General features: G+C 47.2%; 1 protein-coding gene across 3 annotated transcripts in view; it reads right to left on the bottom strand.

The window, feature by feature from the left end:
* Nucleotides 1–21604, bottom strand: part of GRIN2B (glutamate ionotropic receptor NMDA type subunit 2B) — a 210756-nt gene that overhangs the window by 79786 nt on the left and 109366 nt on the right. The gene's annotated exons all lie outside the window — the stretch shown is intronic.

Raw genomic sequence — 21604 nt, 5'->3', positions numbered from 1 at the left:
AACATGCTCCACAGCCTACACTTTGCTCACTTTCCAAAGGGGATTTTACGTGTCATTTGAGGACAGTGATGGCCTACAGGTGAAGCAGTAGAGACAGCCAATGATAAGGGAAGCTGTAGAGAGCAGAGGAAGGAGCAGCACACCTGCGAGAAGATCCATCCCTATTAGAGCCAGCACGCCTCGTGGGGCCCAAAGCAATCCTCTGAAGCAGCTTAGGAATAGGGACAGTGGATGTTGAGATAGTCCAGTTAAAGTCCTTTTCTTTACGGACAGAGTCATGCCTTATACCCGGCAGGATCAAACTAGAGGGTGATCAGCCCTGAAAATCCCTGCAGCCAACATTAATGATTCTCTTTGTCTGGAAAGGCCCCGTCACTTCTGCGCAAGGCACTCCCCTTTGGGGCATCTCATGTCAGATGTACAAATGGACTATTAAACAGTCCGAGCTTCAATCTTATTTATCCTAAGGCCTTTTCACTCAGCTCTGGCAGCGGGGAAGACCTTTAAGTGGACCGAGATTACGGCTACACTTATTTCAAGGCCTTGCTGCATCGTGAGAGCATGTTAAAATGGTTTTGCTGTAAATGAGAATCAGGTCTATTGTTTTCTTAATTGTCAGACTGTCCAGAATGACACTGTGGGGAAGAAGAGGAGGCAAATACACATTTCACAGTTCAGTGGCTTATATGACATCTCCGTGGCACTCTGACAGTTTCCCCTGTTCATATATTTCACTTCAATTCACAATCCTGTCGCATGAAGTAGATTTTGCCTTTATACACCTGCTCTGGCACCAGCAGCATCACATCACCGTGAGAGGCAGAGGTGACCAAGCTGCCTGCAGGGCTAGCCCCAGGACCCTGCCCTCCAGTGCTTTGCCCAGTTCTCTTATAAATTACACAAGCAACATTTCCATTACAGGCATGAGAGGTTCTTCTGCTCTATTATGCCATGATACCAGGAAACATTTCCTGATATTCAGCTTCAGTTTGTCCCTTCTAAACTCAGTTTGAACCAATTTCAAGAAAAAAAGGGGAAAATGAATCTGTTCTTTCAGTGGGTTCACACTTTCCCACTATCAGCATACAGAGAACTCTCTACTAATTTAATGAAAGCATTGACAGTAGGGAAACTTCTTTGAACAAATAAAAAAAAAAGGTCATGATTTTCGCTTCTTTTTCCAAATTTTTTTTTGTCTTAACTCCATTAATCAACGAAACTCTAATTCCCCATTACCAAGTGTAATCAGCAATGATGTTTATTTCTAAAGGAAATTCCATACTTGTTCCATGTTGTGACCTTCAACGGATGTGCACAGCATAGGAAACACAGCCATAAGGGAGCCCAGCATGAAACATGTGCAACAGGACAATTTTCAAAGGCAGACTATTGGTTATTTTCCAAAAGCCAGACCCATTCAGCACCCAAACACTGAGAGAACCCCAAAACATCTGCTGCTTGGAAAATCTTAGCCACAGGATTGTTTGTAATGGTGTAAAGCATCCCATGTCAGGGCCACATGTGCTTTTTTTCTGGCCTTTCTTTCACAGCCATTTGCATTGCTCTAGTCCTGAAGAATGCAAGGCACAGACCATCACCAGGTATGTGCAGCCTACCAGACCTATGTAAGGCTCTGGTGGTGGGAAAGACCTTCCGGTGTGCACAGAATACAGTTACACCCGTTTCATGACTTCTCTGCACTGGCCACCAGAGTAAAGACAAAGCAAGGCTCCAAGAAGATGAGGATGCCATTAGCCTGATGGGAGTTGCAGCTTTGTATGTCAGTAGTTAGAAAGCAGTGCCAATATCTCATTAAACAAACAGCAATAATAAACAGTTCTCAGCCCTCTTTCCCCTCCCACCTGAGAATGATGCCACTATGGGAATCTCCCTTGCACAGCCTGACAAGAAGAGTTCACAGAAATCAGCAACAGATATGACACAAGAGGGTGTCATTTCCGTTCGTTTTCCACCGGAAAGATTAGAACCACTAATAATAATCAAGAAGGGATCATCAGCGACTCCAATCCTTGGAGCTGCCTTGAGATTTACACTTAAAGTGGCACTAAAATCCCTCGCTTCGCACCTTAATGACTGAAATTAGTCTCCAAATTTGGCACAATAACTCTTCAGAGGGTTTTCTCTCAAACCCATTAGCAACGTGTTTACAGAAGTTTGCAGGAGGAGTGCAGAAGCAGCAGCTCCTCCCCGTCCCCCCACCCCCCCCCCCAGCTTCCCCTGAATTCCTGCAGCTTGCTGGGTCCTGTCACCTTGTCACCTACAGAGGGATGCAGGGCGAGAGCGGTACGCGGGGAGCTGCGGGGCTTGCTCAGGCACGCTGAGCAAGGGGACGCCTATATGACAAAACATCAAGGCTTGAAGGACTCCCTGGCTGGCCAAGCCGGCAGCGCGCTGCAAGGCAGCCACACTCAAGCGGCTCTGCCCTCCATCACTATCACAGCCAGAGTCATCCCCTTCGGCAGCAGCGCTGCCCTGGTAACGCCAGCACTACTGCTGCCTGCTCTGGCCAGGGGGGATTTGTTTCTTCCCTACAGCCTACACACACTCCAGTCCCCAAACAGGCAACCAGGGGGCTGGGGGGCTCCCTGGCACGACTGCACTGAGCCACCAGCTGCAAGAGGGGCACAAGGTGAGGGCAGCAGGCTGTGCATGCAGGTGAGGTAACCCAAGATGAAACTATACCTGTAAAGGGCTTAATCCATGATTGGACTCCAAAACGGAGACAGAAAAGAGAAAGAGGGGTGGGGGGACAACAATGACAAACACAGGTAAATTAATTTAATTTGCTAGAAACACCTTCCAGCAAAGCATTTTGCTTATGCCAGTGTTTCTGGAGCTGCTCGATGTGAGCACAGAAGGGTCGAGCCCTTCCCCAGCCCGGTGCAGATGCAGCAACCGCAATGCCCCAACTCAGCCAAGTGGGAGCAAAGTACAGATGACACTGTGAAAACAGGCCGACACTGTGAGCCCCATGGTACGGACGAGCAGGCAGGAGCCAAGAAGGAAGGGATGTGTCCTTGGGCACAAAGCAAGTCAGATTTGGGGGGACCCGACTCCCCATCCTGTGCTCTGACCATTAGGTAACACCACCCACCCGAGACGTGAGGCTGACAGCCCTGGACGCTAATGGAGAGTGTTTGCAAGGCTGGTTGACATAGGAAATAGAGCATTAAAACCACATCAGATGGCCAATTTAGGACCGGTGGAGAGATGATGACATTTTAAACGGTTTCAGACAGTGATGGGGAAAGCCTGGAGAGGCAAATGTGGCAGGCGAAGGGGACTTGGGGGGAGACAGGGAGGGCGTTAACCAAATTTTTCTCTGAGGGCGTTAACCAAATTTTTCTCTGCCCCAGAAACAGCTCTGAAGGAGATGCATTTGAAATAAGCACTAACCACTCCTACTTCTGCCTCCAGTGCCTTGCTGGGAATCACCTCCTCCTGAAGCTGCTGACCAGGTGGGCAAATTCGAATAATGCCCCGGTTCAGCCCATCGCACTCCCCGCCTCACGTGTGCACGCACACACACACATACACTCCCCTGTGCCCTGTCAGTGCTTGTTATGCTCCAATGAGACAAGCGGTCTGTCTGAAATGGCGTGATTACCCTAACATTGACCACTTCCCTGAATAAGACAGGCCATATGAACAAAACAGCCTCTCCACCATCCGCATCGGGGGGTCGTCTTGGCAGTCCAGCACACAAGGGAAAAACAGGGTGTAGGTGGACGGTGGGGAAAGAAAGGCTATGAGATACCTCTGCCAGAGAGGATTTGCAGGGTGAAAGGCCGGTAGAGTTTGATGCAGGATAAGGGGATGGGGGTGCAGACTACCGTCAGCCTCTTTGGAAACTCACTGTAATGTGAAACACTGAGGCCAAACGTAACAGCAGTGAGGTGAAGGCAGTGAAAGGCCTTTACCCTGCAGAATTTGCATGGTGAAATAGCCTTTTTCTTTCCCCTAGAGACAGCACTAAAAACCCACCAGCCAGAGGTACCAGGGAGAGGCGAAGCTGCCTTCCCAGACCTACTTCATGCCCAGCAAAGAACAAAGATGGATGCGTTACTGCATCTCACCACAAGTGCACCACAGCTCCAAACACGTTCCCTCTCCCAGCTCTGGCAAGACCTGCCCAGCCGGGGCTGATGCAAACAGTTTTGGCAAGGTACATCACTCCTGCCCTGCAGCAGGTCCTGCCCGCCCCACACACCTGCTCCCGAACAAGGATGAACAGACAGAACACAAAGGACAAGGAAAAGGGAGTTTTAGGAACAGTGTATTTATCTACAAATGGGAATTCTGACCTCCAAATGGCAAGTGATTGACAAATTAAGGTTTAACCAGCACTAACTATGCCGTTAATAGCTTCTGCTCTCATCTGAGAGACTGAAATAGTGTAGATTTTTTTTTAAATGAGAAAACTGCAGCTGATCCCTTTGACTTCTGATTTATATCTCCATACTCCAAACCCATGGGAAGCTTAAAATAATACTGATATTTTTTCTCCATACCGTTGCTCGACATTTCCATGGCTGCCTCTGCCTCAGAGGACAGCCAAATACATGCGCAACAGCCATCCAGATCCAGCTGCACGTGCACGAGATCTCCAGGGGATATCAAACCCAATCGTTCACCCCCAAAAAGGTGAGAACGGGCTCCACCTGGGCCTTCGATCAAACTTCCCCATGGCTGGTACCGACCTTGGCTGAGCCGTTCAGAGGCTCTCCCATTGCTCACTCCCCTGCGCTGCCCCAGCCTCCTGCGCTGCCTCCCACTGCTGCGGTGCCAGTGGCTTGTGGAGTCATGAAAGGCAGGCACATCTGGCTGTGTCTGTGTAACATCTGTCCTGTGTCAGGTACGATTTACAGCGAAAGGAGTCCACGCAAAGGGCACGAGCGCAGCTGATTTTACATAACAAGGGGCATGGACTCTGTTCGTTCTGCTATCATGAAGAACAAAACCAAAACAAGGTAGGAAAAAAATAGAAGCAACCGTTGACTAGGAAAATTAAATCTTAAAGGAACAGCATCTCACTCTTCTTCATTTGCTCCCTTCTCTCTGTCAGTGTTACCACTGAATCTGGGGAGATGCACTGCAAGAAAGAAAGAAAGTATCGAAAAGAGACCAACAAAATTCTAAATTGTGCAGGCATTCTGCATCAGAAAATATGTCCAGGCTACAGCCATTTTATACTACTGGGAACCAATCTGACCAGCAGGCTCAGAGAAACACCCAGAGCTCAAGATTGTTTTCATTAAGCAAAGAGGTTAGGAGAGCATCTAGATTAGGAAATATCCCTCAGGCTACAAGATAACAAAGATATAAGAGACTAATTTGTTTTTTCCCTGCTGTCCACACCTTTTTAAAAGACAGGAGGGCAGACACTGGGCTGGAATAAATCAGTGATATTCAGCTGACATCTATGGAGTGATACTGTTTGATCTGCTGAGATTCTGGCCTCTCACCTCTAGGAAGATAAATTTTCTTGGTGTTTGATCCTGACCTGTGAAATACCCATTTCTGGTGGAAGAGAAATTTCTACTGATCTGTCCTTGCTGTTTCTCCATCATATTCAGCACAAGTGTTTTGAAAACAATGTGCATGTGCGCTAAGACTTCCAAGTGACAGAGCTCCTCTGTACAGTGGAAGGATGAATCTTTTCCATCACTCCCTCTCTTCATCATAAAAAAAATGGTACTTTCACTTCATTTCCCATTTCTTCTATTTATCTGCCATGAATTTGTCATTTGAGAAAGACTCTGAGCTGACAGTTCCTGGGGACTGAGGATATATCTATCCTTAGAGTACGTAGGGAGCTAGAGCAGTGGCAGGGCCGCTTTCCTACACGCATTGCTTGATCCTAATGAGACGGGACCATTCCTGAGAACAAGAAGCGAAGCTCGCTTCCCACAGCCTGTGCAGTCCCTAGCCTCCCTCTTGAAAATGTAAGGGGAAACTCAAGCACCGCGGCACAGGGTTTTGCAGCATGGACAGAATTCCATCAGGGAGCGGACAGAGGGGAGTCTCATTGTGCAGGGTCATGGTGTCAACTCCCGCCTGGGGCACAAATGACAGTCATGACGCCTAGGTGAAATGCTGCTCAGTGAGCTTCAGAGTTTCCACAATAACTTTTCCTTCCACATATCTTAACACCATCTAGGACCTGATCTCCCATTTGCTTTTGGTCCTATGCAGTCACTGCCTTTGATAGAAAAAGGGAAAGAGGTGCTGCCATTCAGGTCTAGTGGCATTTTACACTCCCTTTGCCAAGGGTGCCGCTCACAGTACCAAGGCCAGACTGTGAGAGCTAGGTCACTTGTAGGAAACAGTGGTATACATTAGGATGAGGTGACCTGTTTATGGAAAAAAGGGCAGGATAAATCTTCACTTTGCCCCATCTGCTATGTCAGTCACAACAATATCTTGAAAACCCAACCAAAGCCAAATTTTTCTCACACACGTCCTGACTGACCTATTTTCACAAATGCCAGAGCCAGGAAAAATTACCTATCAAAATCACTTTTTAAATGGGAAAGAGGGATAAGAACTTGGCAACAACATTTTCTCATGAGGAGGTCAACATTTTGTCAGAAAGAAAGAGAACCATAAGATCAGAAAACTGTAACAACATTGGACAGAAAATGAAGCTTCTGGCATGGTCATGCTCCCACACAGTCTGGTCTGTTGCATGACACATTTTGCCCTTTCTTTTATGGACAAAAGCCCCAGTTAAAATAAATCTTTAATGTGCCACCCTGAAACAGTCCCACAAGGAACAGCATCACCTCAACAAGGGAAGGTTATCACCGGATATTTAGTCTGTCCAAGTTTCATGAAGGAGAAACGAGAACATAAAATTCCCATGCTCCTAATCCCAAGAGACAGCAAATAGGATTTCCATGTCAAAATATTCCATTTTAAACCCAAAATATTTGATTTACAACTTTTCTTCCAAAATTATCTTTTTTTGCTGGGAAAATGACAGAGTCCTAAGTAGCTTGAGAATATCCCTCTACACCTTCTGGCCTCACTGGAAATAAAACAGAAACAAGGAAAAGTGTTTTAAGAGCACACTCCAGTTAAAGCAGGAATTGGCCATAAATCTGATAGGAAATCAGCCTATTCTCAGAAAGACTTTTTTATCCAAAAAAGCTTTGATAAAAACAGATATACTTCTAGATTGACTCACCAAACCTTTAAGTAATAGAAAATAGCTAATAGAAAAATAGCTTTAAGGTCAAAATTGTTACAGTGACTGGATAAAATAAAAAATAAATGTTCAGTCCAAAATTGGATCAAGCTGCAAAGCTTTACTGAGTTAATAAATTCCTGCCAATTACTTTTTTTAAGTATTATTTTTTATTGCTGTGTCTTTCCATCCTTCCTTATTCATTAGGAACAGATAACATATCACTTTTCTCCAAAGTAAAAGTAGTCTTCAAGGTATTTCTCTCATTTGAAAGGACTAAAGATCTGCTTACATGAGGCAGTAAAAGCATGGAAAATTACATTTGTCAGAACAGGCGAAAATGGGTCATAATTATGTCTTGGCATTCACCTAACAGGTCACTGATGGAAGCCATACCACTAGGATCAGGCAAATACTGAAAGGTTAAGAGATGTCCTTCAGATTTGTTTATCTGTCTTAGGGCACAGTCATACAAACATTGATAGGACAAGCAGTTACAGAACAGAAGTCAAATGAGGCTCTTCACACTGATTTTTCACCCAGGATGATGTTTTTAGAGCTCTGTCAATTTGCAGAGCCTTAAAAAATATTCTAGTTGAGCTACTATCCCCATACCGTGAATTTAATCCCACTTTTCTTAATCATTTTTGCACGTCCCTTCAAAACCTCCCATGGACCCACATGGCTGTGGACCACAGCTTAAAAAAAATGGCCAAGTAAATGTGCATGTCAACAGCCCCTTTGGTCTTCTGAAGGTGGCTGGTATGCTGGAAGTCAGCCATCAGGGCATCTCAGTATTTACCCAGAGCTCATTCCAGTTTCTGTCCTGGGAGCAAGACCAGCAAGCAGGTGAGCACATCAATTTTCCTCCGTAGCTTTCAGGACTTTCTTGCTTATGGAAAACCACTCAAATCTGCCAGAAAGGTCCCTCTCCCCACTGCCAGGAGCCAGACAGGGCTAAACTAGCTGGAGAGATTGAAATAAATCCCTTTATTACATTCTCTGAAACAGCAGACTAACTTAACTTTTTTGACCCACCAGGAAACCACAAGTGATTTGGGGGTTATTCAACGTTTATCAAGGGTTGAAAGCATTCATGCATTTGCAAGGGCAGCAAATTCACAGTGCTGGCAGGAGCAGAGTCACTGCCCGCAAGGAGACTGGGTCCAACGAAGTGTTACTGGATTTTTCTGGGTTGGTAGCAGTTCGGCCAAGACGGCACCTTATCACTTTCTTCCCTATCACACCTCCAAGGGGGAATCGATTAAAACAAACAAACAAATAATCGCTCCCGTCAGTAACTGTGGGGGGTCTGAAGGCTGCTCCTCCTTTGCCAGAGGAGCCCAGGCTGCTGCTCCTTCTCCCTTCTCCCTCTTTCTCTCCCTCTGTGGGTTGATGTTTCCATGGAAACGTGTTCTTTAGTGCCGCTGAAATTACATTGCATTTAAAGCATTAACCCTTCCTTGGGCTGAGGAAGGTCTCAGAACAATTAGGATTCTTAGGATTCTTTTTTTTTTTTTTTTTGTTCACACTTGCCTTTAAACTTCCTTGCACTTTTTTTCCTTGCAGCATTAGGAAAACCTCATTCTTCCCCCAAAGACCTCCCAGCTAGCATTTGTCTGGCAAGGGGCACAGGATGTATCACCAGTGGGGTAGTGTCTAATTTAGGATTTTTCTTTTTTTTTTTTTTCTACACGAAACCATTAATGCATCTCTCCACACTACATGCAAACAGGGAAAATGCTGCAGTAGCAAAGAAAGTGAAGAGTGAGACAGAAGGGGAAGCGAGCAAGCCATGAGCTGCCACATGTGGAGAACACAGCTTCAGTTAATACTAGAGCTGAACCCCACGTAGCCCCGCACTGAGCAGCAGCTTCTTCATTGCAAAGTGCCATAATCGCAGACCTCACCACTCTTCCTCGAGCCTGCCTCCTCTTCCTCTTCACAATCATGTCTGTAATTAGCCACCCTCGTCTTCACTTGTAGCTAGCACTCCAGACGCTACTGTAACACTTGCTGCAATCAGCACCCTCCTCACCACCAGCACCCTTCCCTGTGCTGCTGCCACTTCACCCAAACTGCCAATCTCTGCTGTCATTCCCGTTGGCTCTCTATTGCCAGCCATCGCCTCCATCAGCACTTCCAATGCAGCCATTGCTGGGGCACCGCTGCCTTCATTGCTGCCAGCTCAACTGCACGACCACTGGCGTTGTCTGTGCTCCTGCTGTGGGACAACAAGGCTCTGAAAGCCAAGATGTCCCCATCCAGGTGCTCCCTGGACCCCAGGTCCCAACCCAAAAATTACTGTGCAAATCCTCAGCCCCCAGACTTTTCTTATCCCCACTCTGGTCACAGCCATAACCCCTCTGTGCTCTTCTTCCACTGACATCATCCCTTTTTCAAACACTTGGAAAACATGGAAGGGAGGTAAATACCAAGAATCTCCTTCTAGTCTTTTGCCTGGGTTCCTACAGTCAGGCATGCCTCCGTCCTACCCCAAAGTCCCATGACTTGACAGCTTGCAAACCCCTTTCGTTACCTCTACCTGCCTCTACCCTGCAGCTACAGGGTCCATATTCACTTGCACCATCTATTTTCAGTTTCCCAACACACACTGAACGCTTCAATCATAGCTCACTGTTCTCAACTCTTGCCCCAAAAGTCAAAGTGTGAAGCTCCTGCTTTGAGCTGGGTGCATATGTAGTGCTGTGAGGATGGATCAGTGTGGGAGGAAGATGCTATTCTAAAATGAACGATAAATATGGATAATAAACTCAACCTAAGTCTTTTCTGCCTGTCTCTAGTGTGTTCCCAATATGGGAGATAGAAATATCATGGGTACATTTCGAACACGGCTGGGAACACTGCCAAAGTCCTACTCAGAGTTCACACATTTACATCATTTATATCACATCCGACTTGTGCTTTGTATTATTAACTTTGTAGAGTGTTTTGTGATGTAGTTTGTAGTCCAGGCTCTGTTAAATAAAGTTACACGCCCTCTCTCTCTTCTCTTTGGTAAAAGAGGGAGTGATGTCTGGGGCTACACAAGGTCTGGCTAAGCACAAGGAGGGCGACTGTGTCTGCTGATGCGGTCAGTGCACTCCTACATTCTCACACAGTGCTCTGGAAAACTTTTTGGGATTCATCCCTGGGGCATGAAAGGTGCAAAAAGAAAGGAAATATTTGCCTTCTGGCCAACAGTTCAACTCCTAGCCCAGATTGGTAGTGACTGAGGATTTCTTCTGATGCTGGATGTTCAGGAGCCTCTGTGAAACGTAGAGATGGGGTCCACCTGAGAGGTGCCCAACATGGCACTGCGACTACTTGGGCTTCTTTCTCAGCAGTATCAGAAAAGAGGTTGAAAACAGAAGGAGACAAACAACCCCGGGCATAGGACTAAAGAAATTATGTTCGTCTAGAAAAGAGTAAAGCCATAACGACAAGGAAAGAGGTAGAGCATTGCTGACAGATCAGGTTTTTTGCTTTCTGCAGGACAGACCACAGTCTGCGGCAGCTGAAAATCCATCACCTTCCAGGAATTCATGCAAAAGAAGAGGAGCTACAATGACCCAGCACTGTGACTTTATGGTTTTATAAATCGATAATTTTTCCACCAGCCTGAAAAGACTCCAGGTTTATACTCCGTCACCTACTCCACATGCCCAATTTAGACGCTGTGACTATTACGACATCTGAGGCCAGGCGAGCAGCAAGTGACTCAGATGCCTGGTACACACAGACAATGGGGAGAGGTAACCACAGTGCGTAGGCTAGGTGTCTGCAGTGGGCCGCCTGAATGTAGTTGCCTCTATAAAAAAGAAACAAAACGTGCACCCTCAATGTTTCCTGAACAGGAAAAGAGAGAGAAAGAGTCAACTTCAGCCCATGTTGCTGCATCTCTAGTGAAGTAAATGTGCCATTTTACTCTAGAGCTGCATTTGATCTTGAATTACTCCTCTGCTTCTTCCCTCGGAACAGGTCAGTTTAAAGCCTCAGGCGTGATGCTAACATCACATCCAATGAAGGACTCTCAGGAGGTCTGAAACAAGTACAAGGTCCAAATTTGGGATATATTATCTGCATCCTTTCCCTTCTCCCTCCTGAACAGAGTGGGAAATCTCCCAAGAATATTTCTTTGCTCAGGAGCCTTCCAGGACTCCTTGGACCTAGAAATATTGTGAATAAGGTTTTCCAACACGCATCTGAGGATCCCGGGCCACAGTGCCCACTGTGGGAAGCCTGAACACAGCGCAGATGGAAACAGCAAGCGTGCTGCGAGTGAGACCAGAACATTTCCATGGAGAGTGCAGCAAAGGGTCAATTCCCACATCTATTACCACACCACAGCTCCCTCCTGTTCAGCCAGCCTTGCTACCCAGAACAGCAAAGCTATCAGAGTACCCCAGTGCTTTTCAGAGATATCTAGGTGAGCTTGTTTAATTTGAGCAGAAACTTACCTGATTTCACCTTTAATTGGTGCTTAAGCTAACAAACCAAAATGTAACCACAAACCTCACACGCAAGTTCTGGTGGAGTGCAGACATACCCTGAGAACTTGGGAATTAGCATGACGATCAAGTGGGATAATGTGGGCTCTAGTTCTGGTCTCATTCAGTACCTTCAGCTGCATCATTTCCACAGTTCTTGCTGTGCACATATTGTGGCAGCGTATGAGTTGTCTGCAGCCTTTTCTGTTGGCAGCACTCACTATGATCATTTCAGAAAAAGCAGCCTCCAGAGGAGGCACCTTTCAGAAATTTCTCACTCCTCCTTTTTCTCCAACATGTCTTGGGCACTTAAACGTCATTGATTCAGGCTCCAAACTCCAAAACGACACGGTTGCTTCAAAATCTCCGGTGTCACATAAGCACTTCTCAAAGCCACGACCCTGCCAGGATGCCCATCAGCTGGAGCTCCCCTCTGCAGCTTCTCATCACCCTCTCTCCAGGAAGACCTCCAAATCCAAGACAGAGACTTCCCTCTTGCCCAGGGACAAGGTTTTGAAGAGGCAGATGGAGCCTCCCCTGCCCACACGTTAAACTAAAAAACAAACTTTTAGCACCAAAAAAAACCTAACCCAATGGGTGGGGGGAGAACTGAAATTCTTTGTGGATTATGACTTTTCCATGGCAACAGGCTTGAGAAACAGGAGGGCTGGGGAGGGGGGCGAGGAGAGGGAGAGGGAGGGAAGGGAAGGCAGAGCTCTGAGGAGGGAGCGAGCAGCACTGGTACATTGCCATGGAAACCCTCTTGCAACGGCAGCCAACTGCCAAAGTCAGTCAGGATCCCAGAAATGGGCTTGGAGGGGGGCCCAGGAGGGGCAGGGGGGGTGGGAGCCATCACCTGGCCAGCCCCGAGGGTACCCCATCGCCACAAAACCCAGCCCCGCTGCTCTCCTGCTTCCCCACCAGCCGTGACACTCCTGGTGCCCTTGCCTCCGCCAGACAGAGCCAAATTTGGCCCAGCTGAAGAGTGGGAGGAAATACGGATCCGCAAACAAAACAACCAGGGCAGGCGGGCGGGAAGGAGAGAGGCAGAGAGGGATAATTTTTCTGATAGCCGTTGGTTTCCTTTCCACCTTTCTGGATCGATTTGGACCACGCAGATGTATTTGTTTTCACACCCCAGATGGCTGTAGAAAGAGGATGTCACTCCTAATCACTGAAATTGAGATGGAAATGTTACTTCCCTGCAAACTTAGCTACTGAGGCAAGAAGAAGGGCTGTGTCTGATTAAAAGTTGCCGGGTCCACGTTTGCACAGGGCCACGTCCCTTTCGACTGTGTCTATCCCACTCAGTACAGCAGATGTCCCAACCTATCTGTAAGACATGACAGATGCCACCATGTTGCAGCCAAGTGAAAAATTAGAGGAGATTCTGCTAATGGAAACGAAGCACAATGTGAAAATGAGTTAATACTGCCTTCTAACCCTCTTCTGCAGCACTCAGAAGGCAGGCAGCTTGGTGAAATGAACAATCAGCCATTCACACCCCTTTGCACGTTGTATTTCATCAGAAGCCTTTTGTTGCCGTAAGAAACGGTCAAAGACAGATTTTGGAGAAAGAACTTAAAAAGGGCTGGCAACTTCTGTGAACTCTTGCTAGTATTTATAGTTGTACCCCTAGGATGGCAAGGGATGGATGAGTCGTTTCAGGCTGCAGACGGCAGGAAGGAATTGACTCCTACTCCAACCACACAACTGGCTAAGCAAATTGTGGAGGAAGATTCCCTTCTCCTGAAGCATCTGTTATCACCCATCTGATTGCACAATGAATCAGTAGTATGAGGACAGGCTGCTGTGAGGGTGGGGGAAGAGGGAGAGAAAGATTGCAAATCAGAGTTATAAAGCAAGGAGATGCCAGTTTCCACTTAGTCAGAGGAAAGGACATGGACTAAACAGAAAGGGCCTGGTTTGTATACTTTTAAGCTATGTGTGTGGATTACTACTGGTAGTATAGCACCAATGAAGTAGCTTAACTTTTAATGCAAACAGTAGCTTGGTTCTCCCACATATCTTTCAGAGCAGGGGATCCCAAAGTGCTCTGCACTCTGACCATTCATCTCTCTAAATCATCTGCACTGATGAAATAAAGCAGCCAGCCTTCACTGACAATGCTACAGCAGACGCAAAATTCTTCCTGCACAGAGCCCAACCACACCTCTTTTGGACCACCAAGTGATTCATATGCACTGTTCTGCTTATTACTGAGCATGGAGCCCAAGCCCAGGCCACCAGACCACTTTTAAGATATTCTCACCACTAGTCATGTTACCTGGGACAAAGACAATGATCATGGATGGTGGCAGAATTTTTCCCAACTTTCCTGATGAGGCAAGAGCAACTGACTGACTCTTCTGAGCTCCGTAACTTCCTAGGTGTCTGACACAGTTACCACAATGATGCCTTCATGACCTCAGCATCAGGGTGAAAACTGTCAATATTGGCCCAGGCTCCTACCTGGACTGTTGGTGAGACCTGAAACCAGTCTTCATTTTGGAGGAAGAAAAAGGAAATTATAGTAATGATCTGTTACAGACTTCAGTTGTAAACTGGTCAATGTGGAAAAGAGTCATCATGGGATTAGTTTTTTCACATGGACTGAGCTTGGGCAGCAACCAATGTATCAAGTCCAACTCGGTGCTGATTTCCAGATCTATATCCTGGTAAGCTTGTTCAGTTGGGATCAGCTTCAAACAGGCAAGCGCACAAGGGATGTTTCTATTTAGGCCCATTTAAAAGCTTGAAGGAAGGTGATGGCTGTCATTCTGTAGACCAACATGAGGGATGATATTGGGGCAGGTAGTAGGCACGGATGAGTTCAAGTTTGGGCCATGGCCAGCTGTGAGGTGTGGTCTGATTTGGAGCCTGGACAAGGTACCATGCCGCATGGGCATCAGAAAGGCGTGAAAGCTCCTCTCTGACCTAACTCTGACCCACTAGTTGAGAAAAAGCTGTGATTCCTACCCAAAGAACACAAGTTCCCTTCTCCAGGAAGACTGCATCTTCAACTTCATCAAAGGCGAGGGTAGTACCTAAAGGACACTGCTCTCCTGAGAGGACAGTTCGCAGCCCACAACCTTTCACTGTGGATACAACAACTAACCATGCATCAATAAAAGGAGCCAATCCCAAATATTTTCTTCCTGACCTCACTATCGCAATTACTCTTCAGGAGTACTCTGCAACACAGGATGCATAAGAGGAAAGAATGATTTCTTGTGGCCCAGAGCCTGGTTCCAGAGACCTTATACTTCTGAGCAGATTGGGGGCTCTCAACAGCCACCCCCAGTTATTTACTGGTCAGAGATCATATCAAACAAGAGCCTGCCGCTGGAAGCTGGACTCCTGTGGGCTACTTTGTGCCTGGCCCTGAACTGTTCTTATCCCTGTATCCCCTGCGCCTGTGTCTGCCTTCACAGAAACAGATAGGCTATTAAATAAGAACTTGTATCGCTTACAAGAGCTTTGCTGGTCCATCTGTGAAATTGCTCTCTGTCTCTTGAAGGCGCGCGCAAGAGACATTCTCTGCCCCCCCTCCACATCCTCCATTGACGGATCGGGTCTGTCAGCTTGTCAGCTCTCATTGGGCACTGTTTGACATCAGTCCACATCGGGGCAGTGAAAATCTGTTTGCAGTCAGCTCTTCCAATAGCTCCTGCGGAAGAGGGGAGGCTGACCCACTCCAAAATATGCTGCCTCAGCTGGCTACAAAACGGCCACGGATGATAGTGGTGTTAGAAAACAGCTTGAGCCAGGGTGGCAATGCTACAGGTTTCTTTAGGGTTTGTTGGGCATGGCAGGGGAAAGGCTGAGAGCTGGGACGGGGACTTCATGGCTCTTGGATCCCACACACAGACATTGTCACCAAGACCAGTGGCTGGTGACTGAAGAAGAGGAAGCTTGCATGGTGGAGGTTGCGCAGGGACACAGCTCAGTGTCATGGGCCCTGGAATAATGTTCTGAGCATCCCTGGCCTCTCAAGTTGCAAATGTCATCTGTCAATCCTAGGCTCAGTCCTTCCGGAGCATTTCTGACAGGGGTAGCTGAGAAGGGACATCAGAGGCTAGCTAGGCCTGCAGTGCCTCCAGAGGGTCAATTGCCACGATACATCAAGTAGCCAGTCATTCACAATAGGGTTTCTTGACCCTGCTTTCTTAATGTCTAAAAAAATTATACTGTTTGATATCCCTGAAAATCCTTCTCAGAGTCTTTCTAGAAAGACAGAATCAAGGCTATTGTGACTATCACAATGTCTTGCAAGAAAAACGTTAAGTGATTAGCAACACTGAAGTTGCCATCATGACCACCTCCTCTCCAATTAATTTTATTCTGATAGATATGGGAAAAAACATGCAAGAATAGCTGGATTTCTAGGAAGGAGCTGAGGTGCTATGATGGGCAGTTCAGTGACTAAGAAGTGCAGCCCACAGAGCTTCTCAAAGGGAACCATTTTGACAGGGAAAGAGGGAACTATGCTGAATAATTCACGTATGGGTCCAGTTTCAGCCTTGCAGTTCCACTTCCAGCTGCAAGCCCTTATTTAGCAAACACTCACTCTGAAAATGTAAAGACTTTGACCCCGTTTGGCATTGCAGCCCTTGATTGGCAAAACACTTCTACAGATGAGCTCTTCAAATTGTAATTTTGTGCACTCCTGCAAAGTAAGATTTGTTTAGGCCATGAAAGAAGAAACACTTGATTGGATTTCTGTGCCTACACAACAAGATTCCAGATACTGTCCAGTCCCACCACACCATACGCTATGAGACAAGCAAATAAAAACACGCCTCAGGATGAAAATATCACTACAGAAAACAAGATTTTTAGAGTTATAGAAAAATTCAGGTTAGAAGAGACCTCTGGAGGTGACCTGGTACAGCCCTCCACTCAAAGGAGGGCCAGCTTAGGTCATTTTCTCACATCCACTTGCCAAGGAAATAACCAAACATTGAACTATGATCAGTAACTTACCTATTGTTTCATATCACAGTCACCCATTCTTACACAACTGCACAACACATGCACATAGAGATTTTTAACCCCACCTTCAAACCAGCGTCAAGAGAAGCAATAGGTCTTTCCAGATACTCTAACAAATAGCATAAAGAAAAAACAAGCAAACAAACAAAAAAACTATATCACCCTGTAGTCAGGTATGATGGGTAAAGAGTAGGAAGGAGGCTGGACCAAGAAAGGAAAGAGCAAAGGGCAAAAAATGTGAATGTAGAAAGGGGTGGATGGAAAGGCGGAGTGTTGTTGCAAGGGGAACCCCTGGATCTGTTTTAGCAGTAATAAGTGATATTAAAAACCTCACAAGCAAGGTGTAATTTTTCTGAGTTTTCTAGCCCAGCCCTTCAGAGCCAACACGTGTGGACAGTTGAGCTAAGTAGCCATGTTTTAGATACTGAAGGGAGCCTCCTTGCTTGCAGAGCCTCTTTGCCACAGAGCCTCAGTGGGTGCCAGCTGCCCACTGGAGTTCCTGACCACAGTATCTGCTCTCCCACCACTTCATCTAGGAGCTATCCTAGGTGTAGGCAGGGGGACCCATGGCAGAAACAGCTCAGGTACATAGCTATGAGGGTGAAAAACAAAGCTGATGATGACATTGGAGAAGGAGCTACAGTTCCCTTCCTTGCACCAGGACACACAGTAGAAAGTAAAGAGGGATGAGAGTCACAGAGCGAGCGGTGAGCATATGGTCAGGCTGAGTCACTTAAAGATGAGCCTGTTCTCCACCTCGCAGCCCTGCCCTGTGCATCAGTTTCATCATTATCCATGACAATGGTGACAGAGGATTCCCACCCTGGAACAGAGCTATGAGAGCATCTGCAACTCCCTCCCATCACTGCCCAAACGAACTTCTTCCTGTCTCTGCAGAATTGATGCATGAGCCCTTATTGCTCCTATTAAGCCCTGTGTAATAGCTGGGGCTAGTCCTATTCAGAAAGCTGGCTAATCCATTCTGGTATCTTTTTAAGCTATTTGCCGTAATATTCCCTTAAAGAAGCTACTTCCATACTTTAATTAGACACTGTATTTTTAGGTCTTCTCCTTTTAGCCTTCTCCCTTTCACGCATTTTACATTTGCTGTACCTTAACCCCAGGAAATACTATTTATTCTTGGACTACTGGAGAAGGTATGGAAGGGTCAAGCAAGGAAGTCTCAAGAAATTAGTAGTGAGATGGAAGAAATATACGCAAACTCTCTCAAAGATAAAAGTGGAGGAAGCTGAAGGACTGGGAAATACGTATGAAAGAAACAACACCTTGAGAGCACCCTACAAAAGGCATCATCATGGGGTTCAGGGGAAATAGGTGAGAGAAAGGATGCAACTCTTGGTTCATGCTCTGGTCAGTGCCACTTGACAGGGAGATATTTTCACACTGCACCCATGTCAGTCCTGGGCTAGGCTTGGCAGAGACGTATCCTTGCCAATTCCTTTTAATAACATGGCCTTCTTACCCATTCATTTTTATGAGGTTCTTCTAGTGTCATCAAAATGGCAGCTGACTACCTGACAGAATTTACTATAAACCCCCAACATGGAGAGTTTGCTTTTTACTCCTACCTCCCAGACATTGATGATGATGTTGAATAGAGGGAGCTGGGGTGAGGTGGGAAAGGGTTGCGAGCCCCCATGCACAATGCGGAGTACCCCAGCTCTGACTGGCTCTTCAGGGGTGTGCAGCCTGCCTCGAGAGCCAGCTTGCTATTTCAGACAAGAGCTTCAGGCAACAGTAAGCCCTGCAGCGAAGGGCTTGGCGCTCACTTGGGACTAAAAACGGAGCGCTTCTTATTAAGGAGGCTGATGTAAAGCCCAGAGCAGGGGGGTGGGGGGGATGATGCGCGAAGGGAGGACATGTGATATTCATTCAGTAAAAGAAAACCAAGTGCTAAAGAATGCGCAAGGTTAATATCAGCTGCTTTTCCTACCCCAGAGCCTCTTGGTGCTTGGAAGCCCAACTGGCTGGAGTGTTTTCTTCACACACACATACACACACACACAGCCCCCCCAGAAACATGCCCCACACACCCCAACAGCCTCAGCCTCCTTCAATTGGAAAGAGGAACAGATACCCAGCGCACAGACTAATGAGAAGAGCTCTGCAGGGAGGAGTGCTTAACTCCAAGCAGGACTGGTCCTAGCCCAGAAATCATCACCCTGTACAGCTCCAGGGGTGGGGACAGCTTTCCTGATGCCAGCCATCTCCAGCCCCCAAGTAAGCATGCAGCCACTCACTGCAAACTGGAGAGGAGACACAGTCCCTTGTGGGAAGCACGTGCAAGGTGGGAACACCCACATCTTCCCCGTATCTGTCTCTCTTTGTTACTCCCCCTCTAACCTTCCAGCTTTCGCACTCTCGGTGCTAGAGGCTCTCCTACTACAACCTCTGTGATTCAAGAGGCTGAGGGCGGCACAGCCACCCCATGCTTCTGCACAGCAACCTCACCCACAGCAAGGGCCAAAAGGAGAACATTCTCCAGGTTAGGACAGCCACTAATCCCCAGCCTCCACCCTGTGTAGCTCTGGTTCTGGTCACCGCTGGTCTTCTGGCTCCAGCATTCATGCTCAGAGCTATCCCTACCTCTTTCTGCCCAGTTTATACCCTGGTTTCCAGACGTTTCTCATCATAAATTGTTCCTGCTCTTCCTTCCCCTCTCCCCAAGGCACACTGCAGCCTCTTTGCATGGTGGCCCAGAATCCAGGATCACTGCTAACCACATTTGAAATGAAGAATCAATGGGGGTAACAAGAAAGTCCTTTTTAGCTTCAAGTGACAGCCAGGGAGGGCTAAGGAAGACAAAGCAGCAAGGGTGGCAAAGTAAGACAGATGGACAGACAAGGAAGATGGCACAAAATTTATATTTTCTATTACCCAGATGTAAATGGATTTGATGTCCTGCAGCGATTTACAATAGCTGGAAACTGGTCCACAAAGTCCTGGAGGGAATTAGGATGCTGTAGTGTCCCAGAGAGCCAAAAGGGTTGATTCAATGCTGAGCTATTCCTCAATGGGAGTCTTTCTAGATTCACAGCCCAAACATAGAATCATAGAAACGTCTAGGTTGGAAGGGACCTTTAATATCATTGAGTGCAACCATCAACCTAACACTGACAAAACCACCACTAAACCATGTCCCTAAGCACCACATCTACCTGTCTTTTAAATACCCCCAGGGATGGCAATTCCACCACTTCCCTGGGCAGCCTGTTATAATGTTTGATAACCTTTTCGGTGAAGAAATTTTTCCTAATATCCAATCTAAACCTCTCCTGGCGTAATTTCAGGCCACTTCATCTTGTCCTATTCCTTGTTTTTTGGGAGAAGAGATCAACTCCCACCTCTCTACAACCTCCTTTCAGGTAGCTGTAGAGAGCGATCGATAAGGTCTCCCCTCAGCCTCTTTTTCTCCAGGCTAAACAACCCCAGCACCCTCAGCCACTCCTCGTAAGACCTGTCCTCCAGACCACTCACCAGCTTCGTTGCCCTTCTCTGGCCACGCTCCAGAATCTCAATGTCTTTTTTATAGTGAGGGGCCCAAAACTGAACACATGATTCAAGGTGGACCCTCACCAGTGCCGAATACAGGGGGATGATCACTTCCCTAGTCCTGCTGGCCACACTATTCCTGATATAGGCCAGGACGCTGTTGGCCTTCTTGGCCACCTGGGCACACTGCTGGCTCATATTCAGCCAGATGTTGACCAGCTCCCCCAGGTATATTTCTGCTGGGCAGCTTTCCGGCCACTCTTCCCCAAGCCTGTAGCGCTGCATGGGGTTGTTGTGACACAAGCGCAGGACCCAGCACTCGGCCTTGTTGAACCTCATACCATTGGCCTTGGCCCATCAATCCAGCCTGTCCACATCCCTCTGTAGAGCTATCCTACCCTCAAGCAGATCATCACTTCCACCCAACTTGGTGTTGTCTGCAAACTTACTGAGGGTGCACTTGATCCCCTCGTCCAGATCATTGATAGTGATATTAAAGAGAACCAGCCCCAATACTGAGCCCTGGGGAACACCACTTATGACCAGCTGCCAACTGGATTTAACTCTATTCACCACCACTCTTTGGGCCCAGCCCTCCAGCCAGTTTTTTACCCAGTGAAGAGTACACCCACTCAAGCCATATGCAGCCAGTTTCTCCAGGAAAATGCTGTGGGAAATGGTGTCAAAGGCTTTACTAAAGTCTAGGCAAACAACATCCACAGTCTTTCCCTCATCCACTAAGCATGTCACCTTGTCATAGAAGGAGATCAGGTTAGTCAAGCAGGACCTGCCTTTCACGAACCCACGCTGACTGGGTCTGACCACCTGGTTGTCCTGCATGTGCCACGTGATGGCACTCAGGATGATCTGCTCCATGACCTTTCCCAGCACCAAGGTCAGACTGACAGGCCTGTAGTTCCCCGGATCCTCCTTCCAGCCTTTCTTGTGAATAGGCATCACATTCGCTAACCTCCTGTCAACTGGGACCTCCCCAGTTAGTCGGGACTGCTGATAAATAATGGAAAGCGGCCTGGTGAGCACTTCCACCAGCTCCCTCAGTACCCTTGGGCAGATCCCAAGCCCCATAGACTTATGTATGTCTAAGTGCTGTAGCAGGCCCCTCACCATTTCCCCGTGGATTATAGGGGCCTCATTCTGCTCCCCACCCCTACCTACTAGCTCAGGGGCCTGGGTACTCACAGAACAACTGGTCTTATTGTTAAGACTGAGGCAAAGAAGGCATTAAGTACCTCAGCTTTTCCTCATCCTTTGTCACCATGTTTCCGCCCCCATCTAATAAAGGATAGAGATTATCCTTAGTCCTCCTTTTATTGCTAATGTATTTATAGAAACTTCTTTTATTGTCCTCAACATCAGAAGCCAGGTTAAGTTCTAG

Source organism: Chroicocephalus ridibundus, chromosome 1 (assembly GCF_963924245.1).
Source record: "Chroicocephalus ridibundus chromosome 1, bChrRid1.1, whole genome shotgun sequence".
In the NCBI taxonomy this organism is placed as follows: domain Eukaryota; kingdom Metazoa; phylum Chordata; class Aves; order Charadriiformes; family Laridae; genus Chroicocephalus; species Chroicocephalus ridibundus.
Note: the sequence above shows the minus strand (reverse complement) of the source record. Positions and strands in the feature narration are given on the sequence as shown.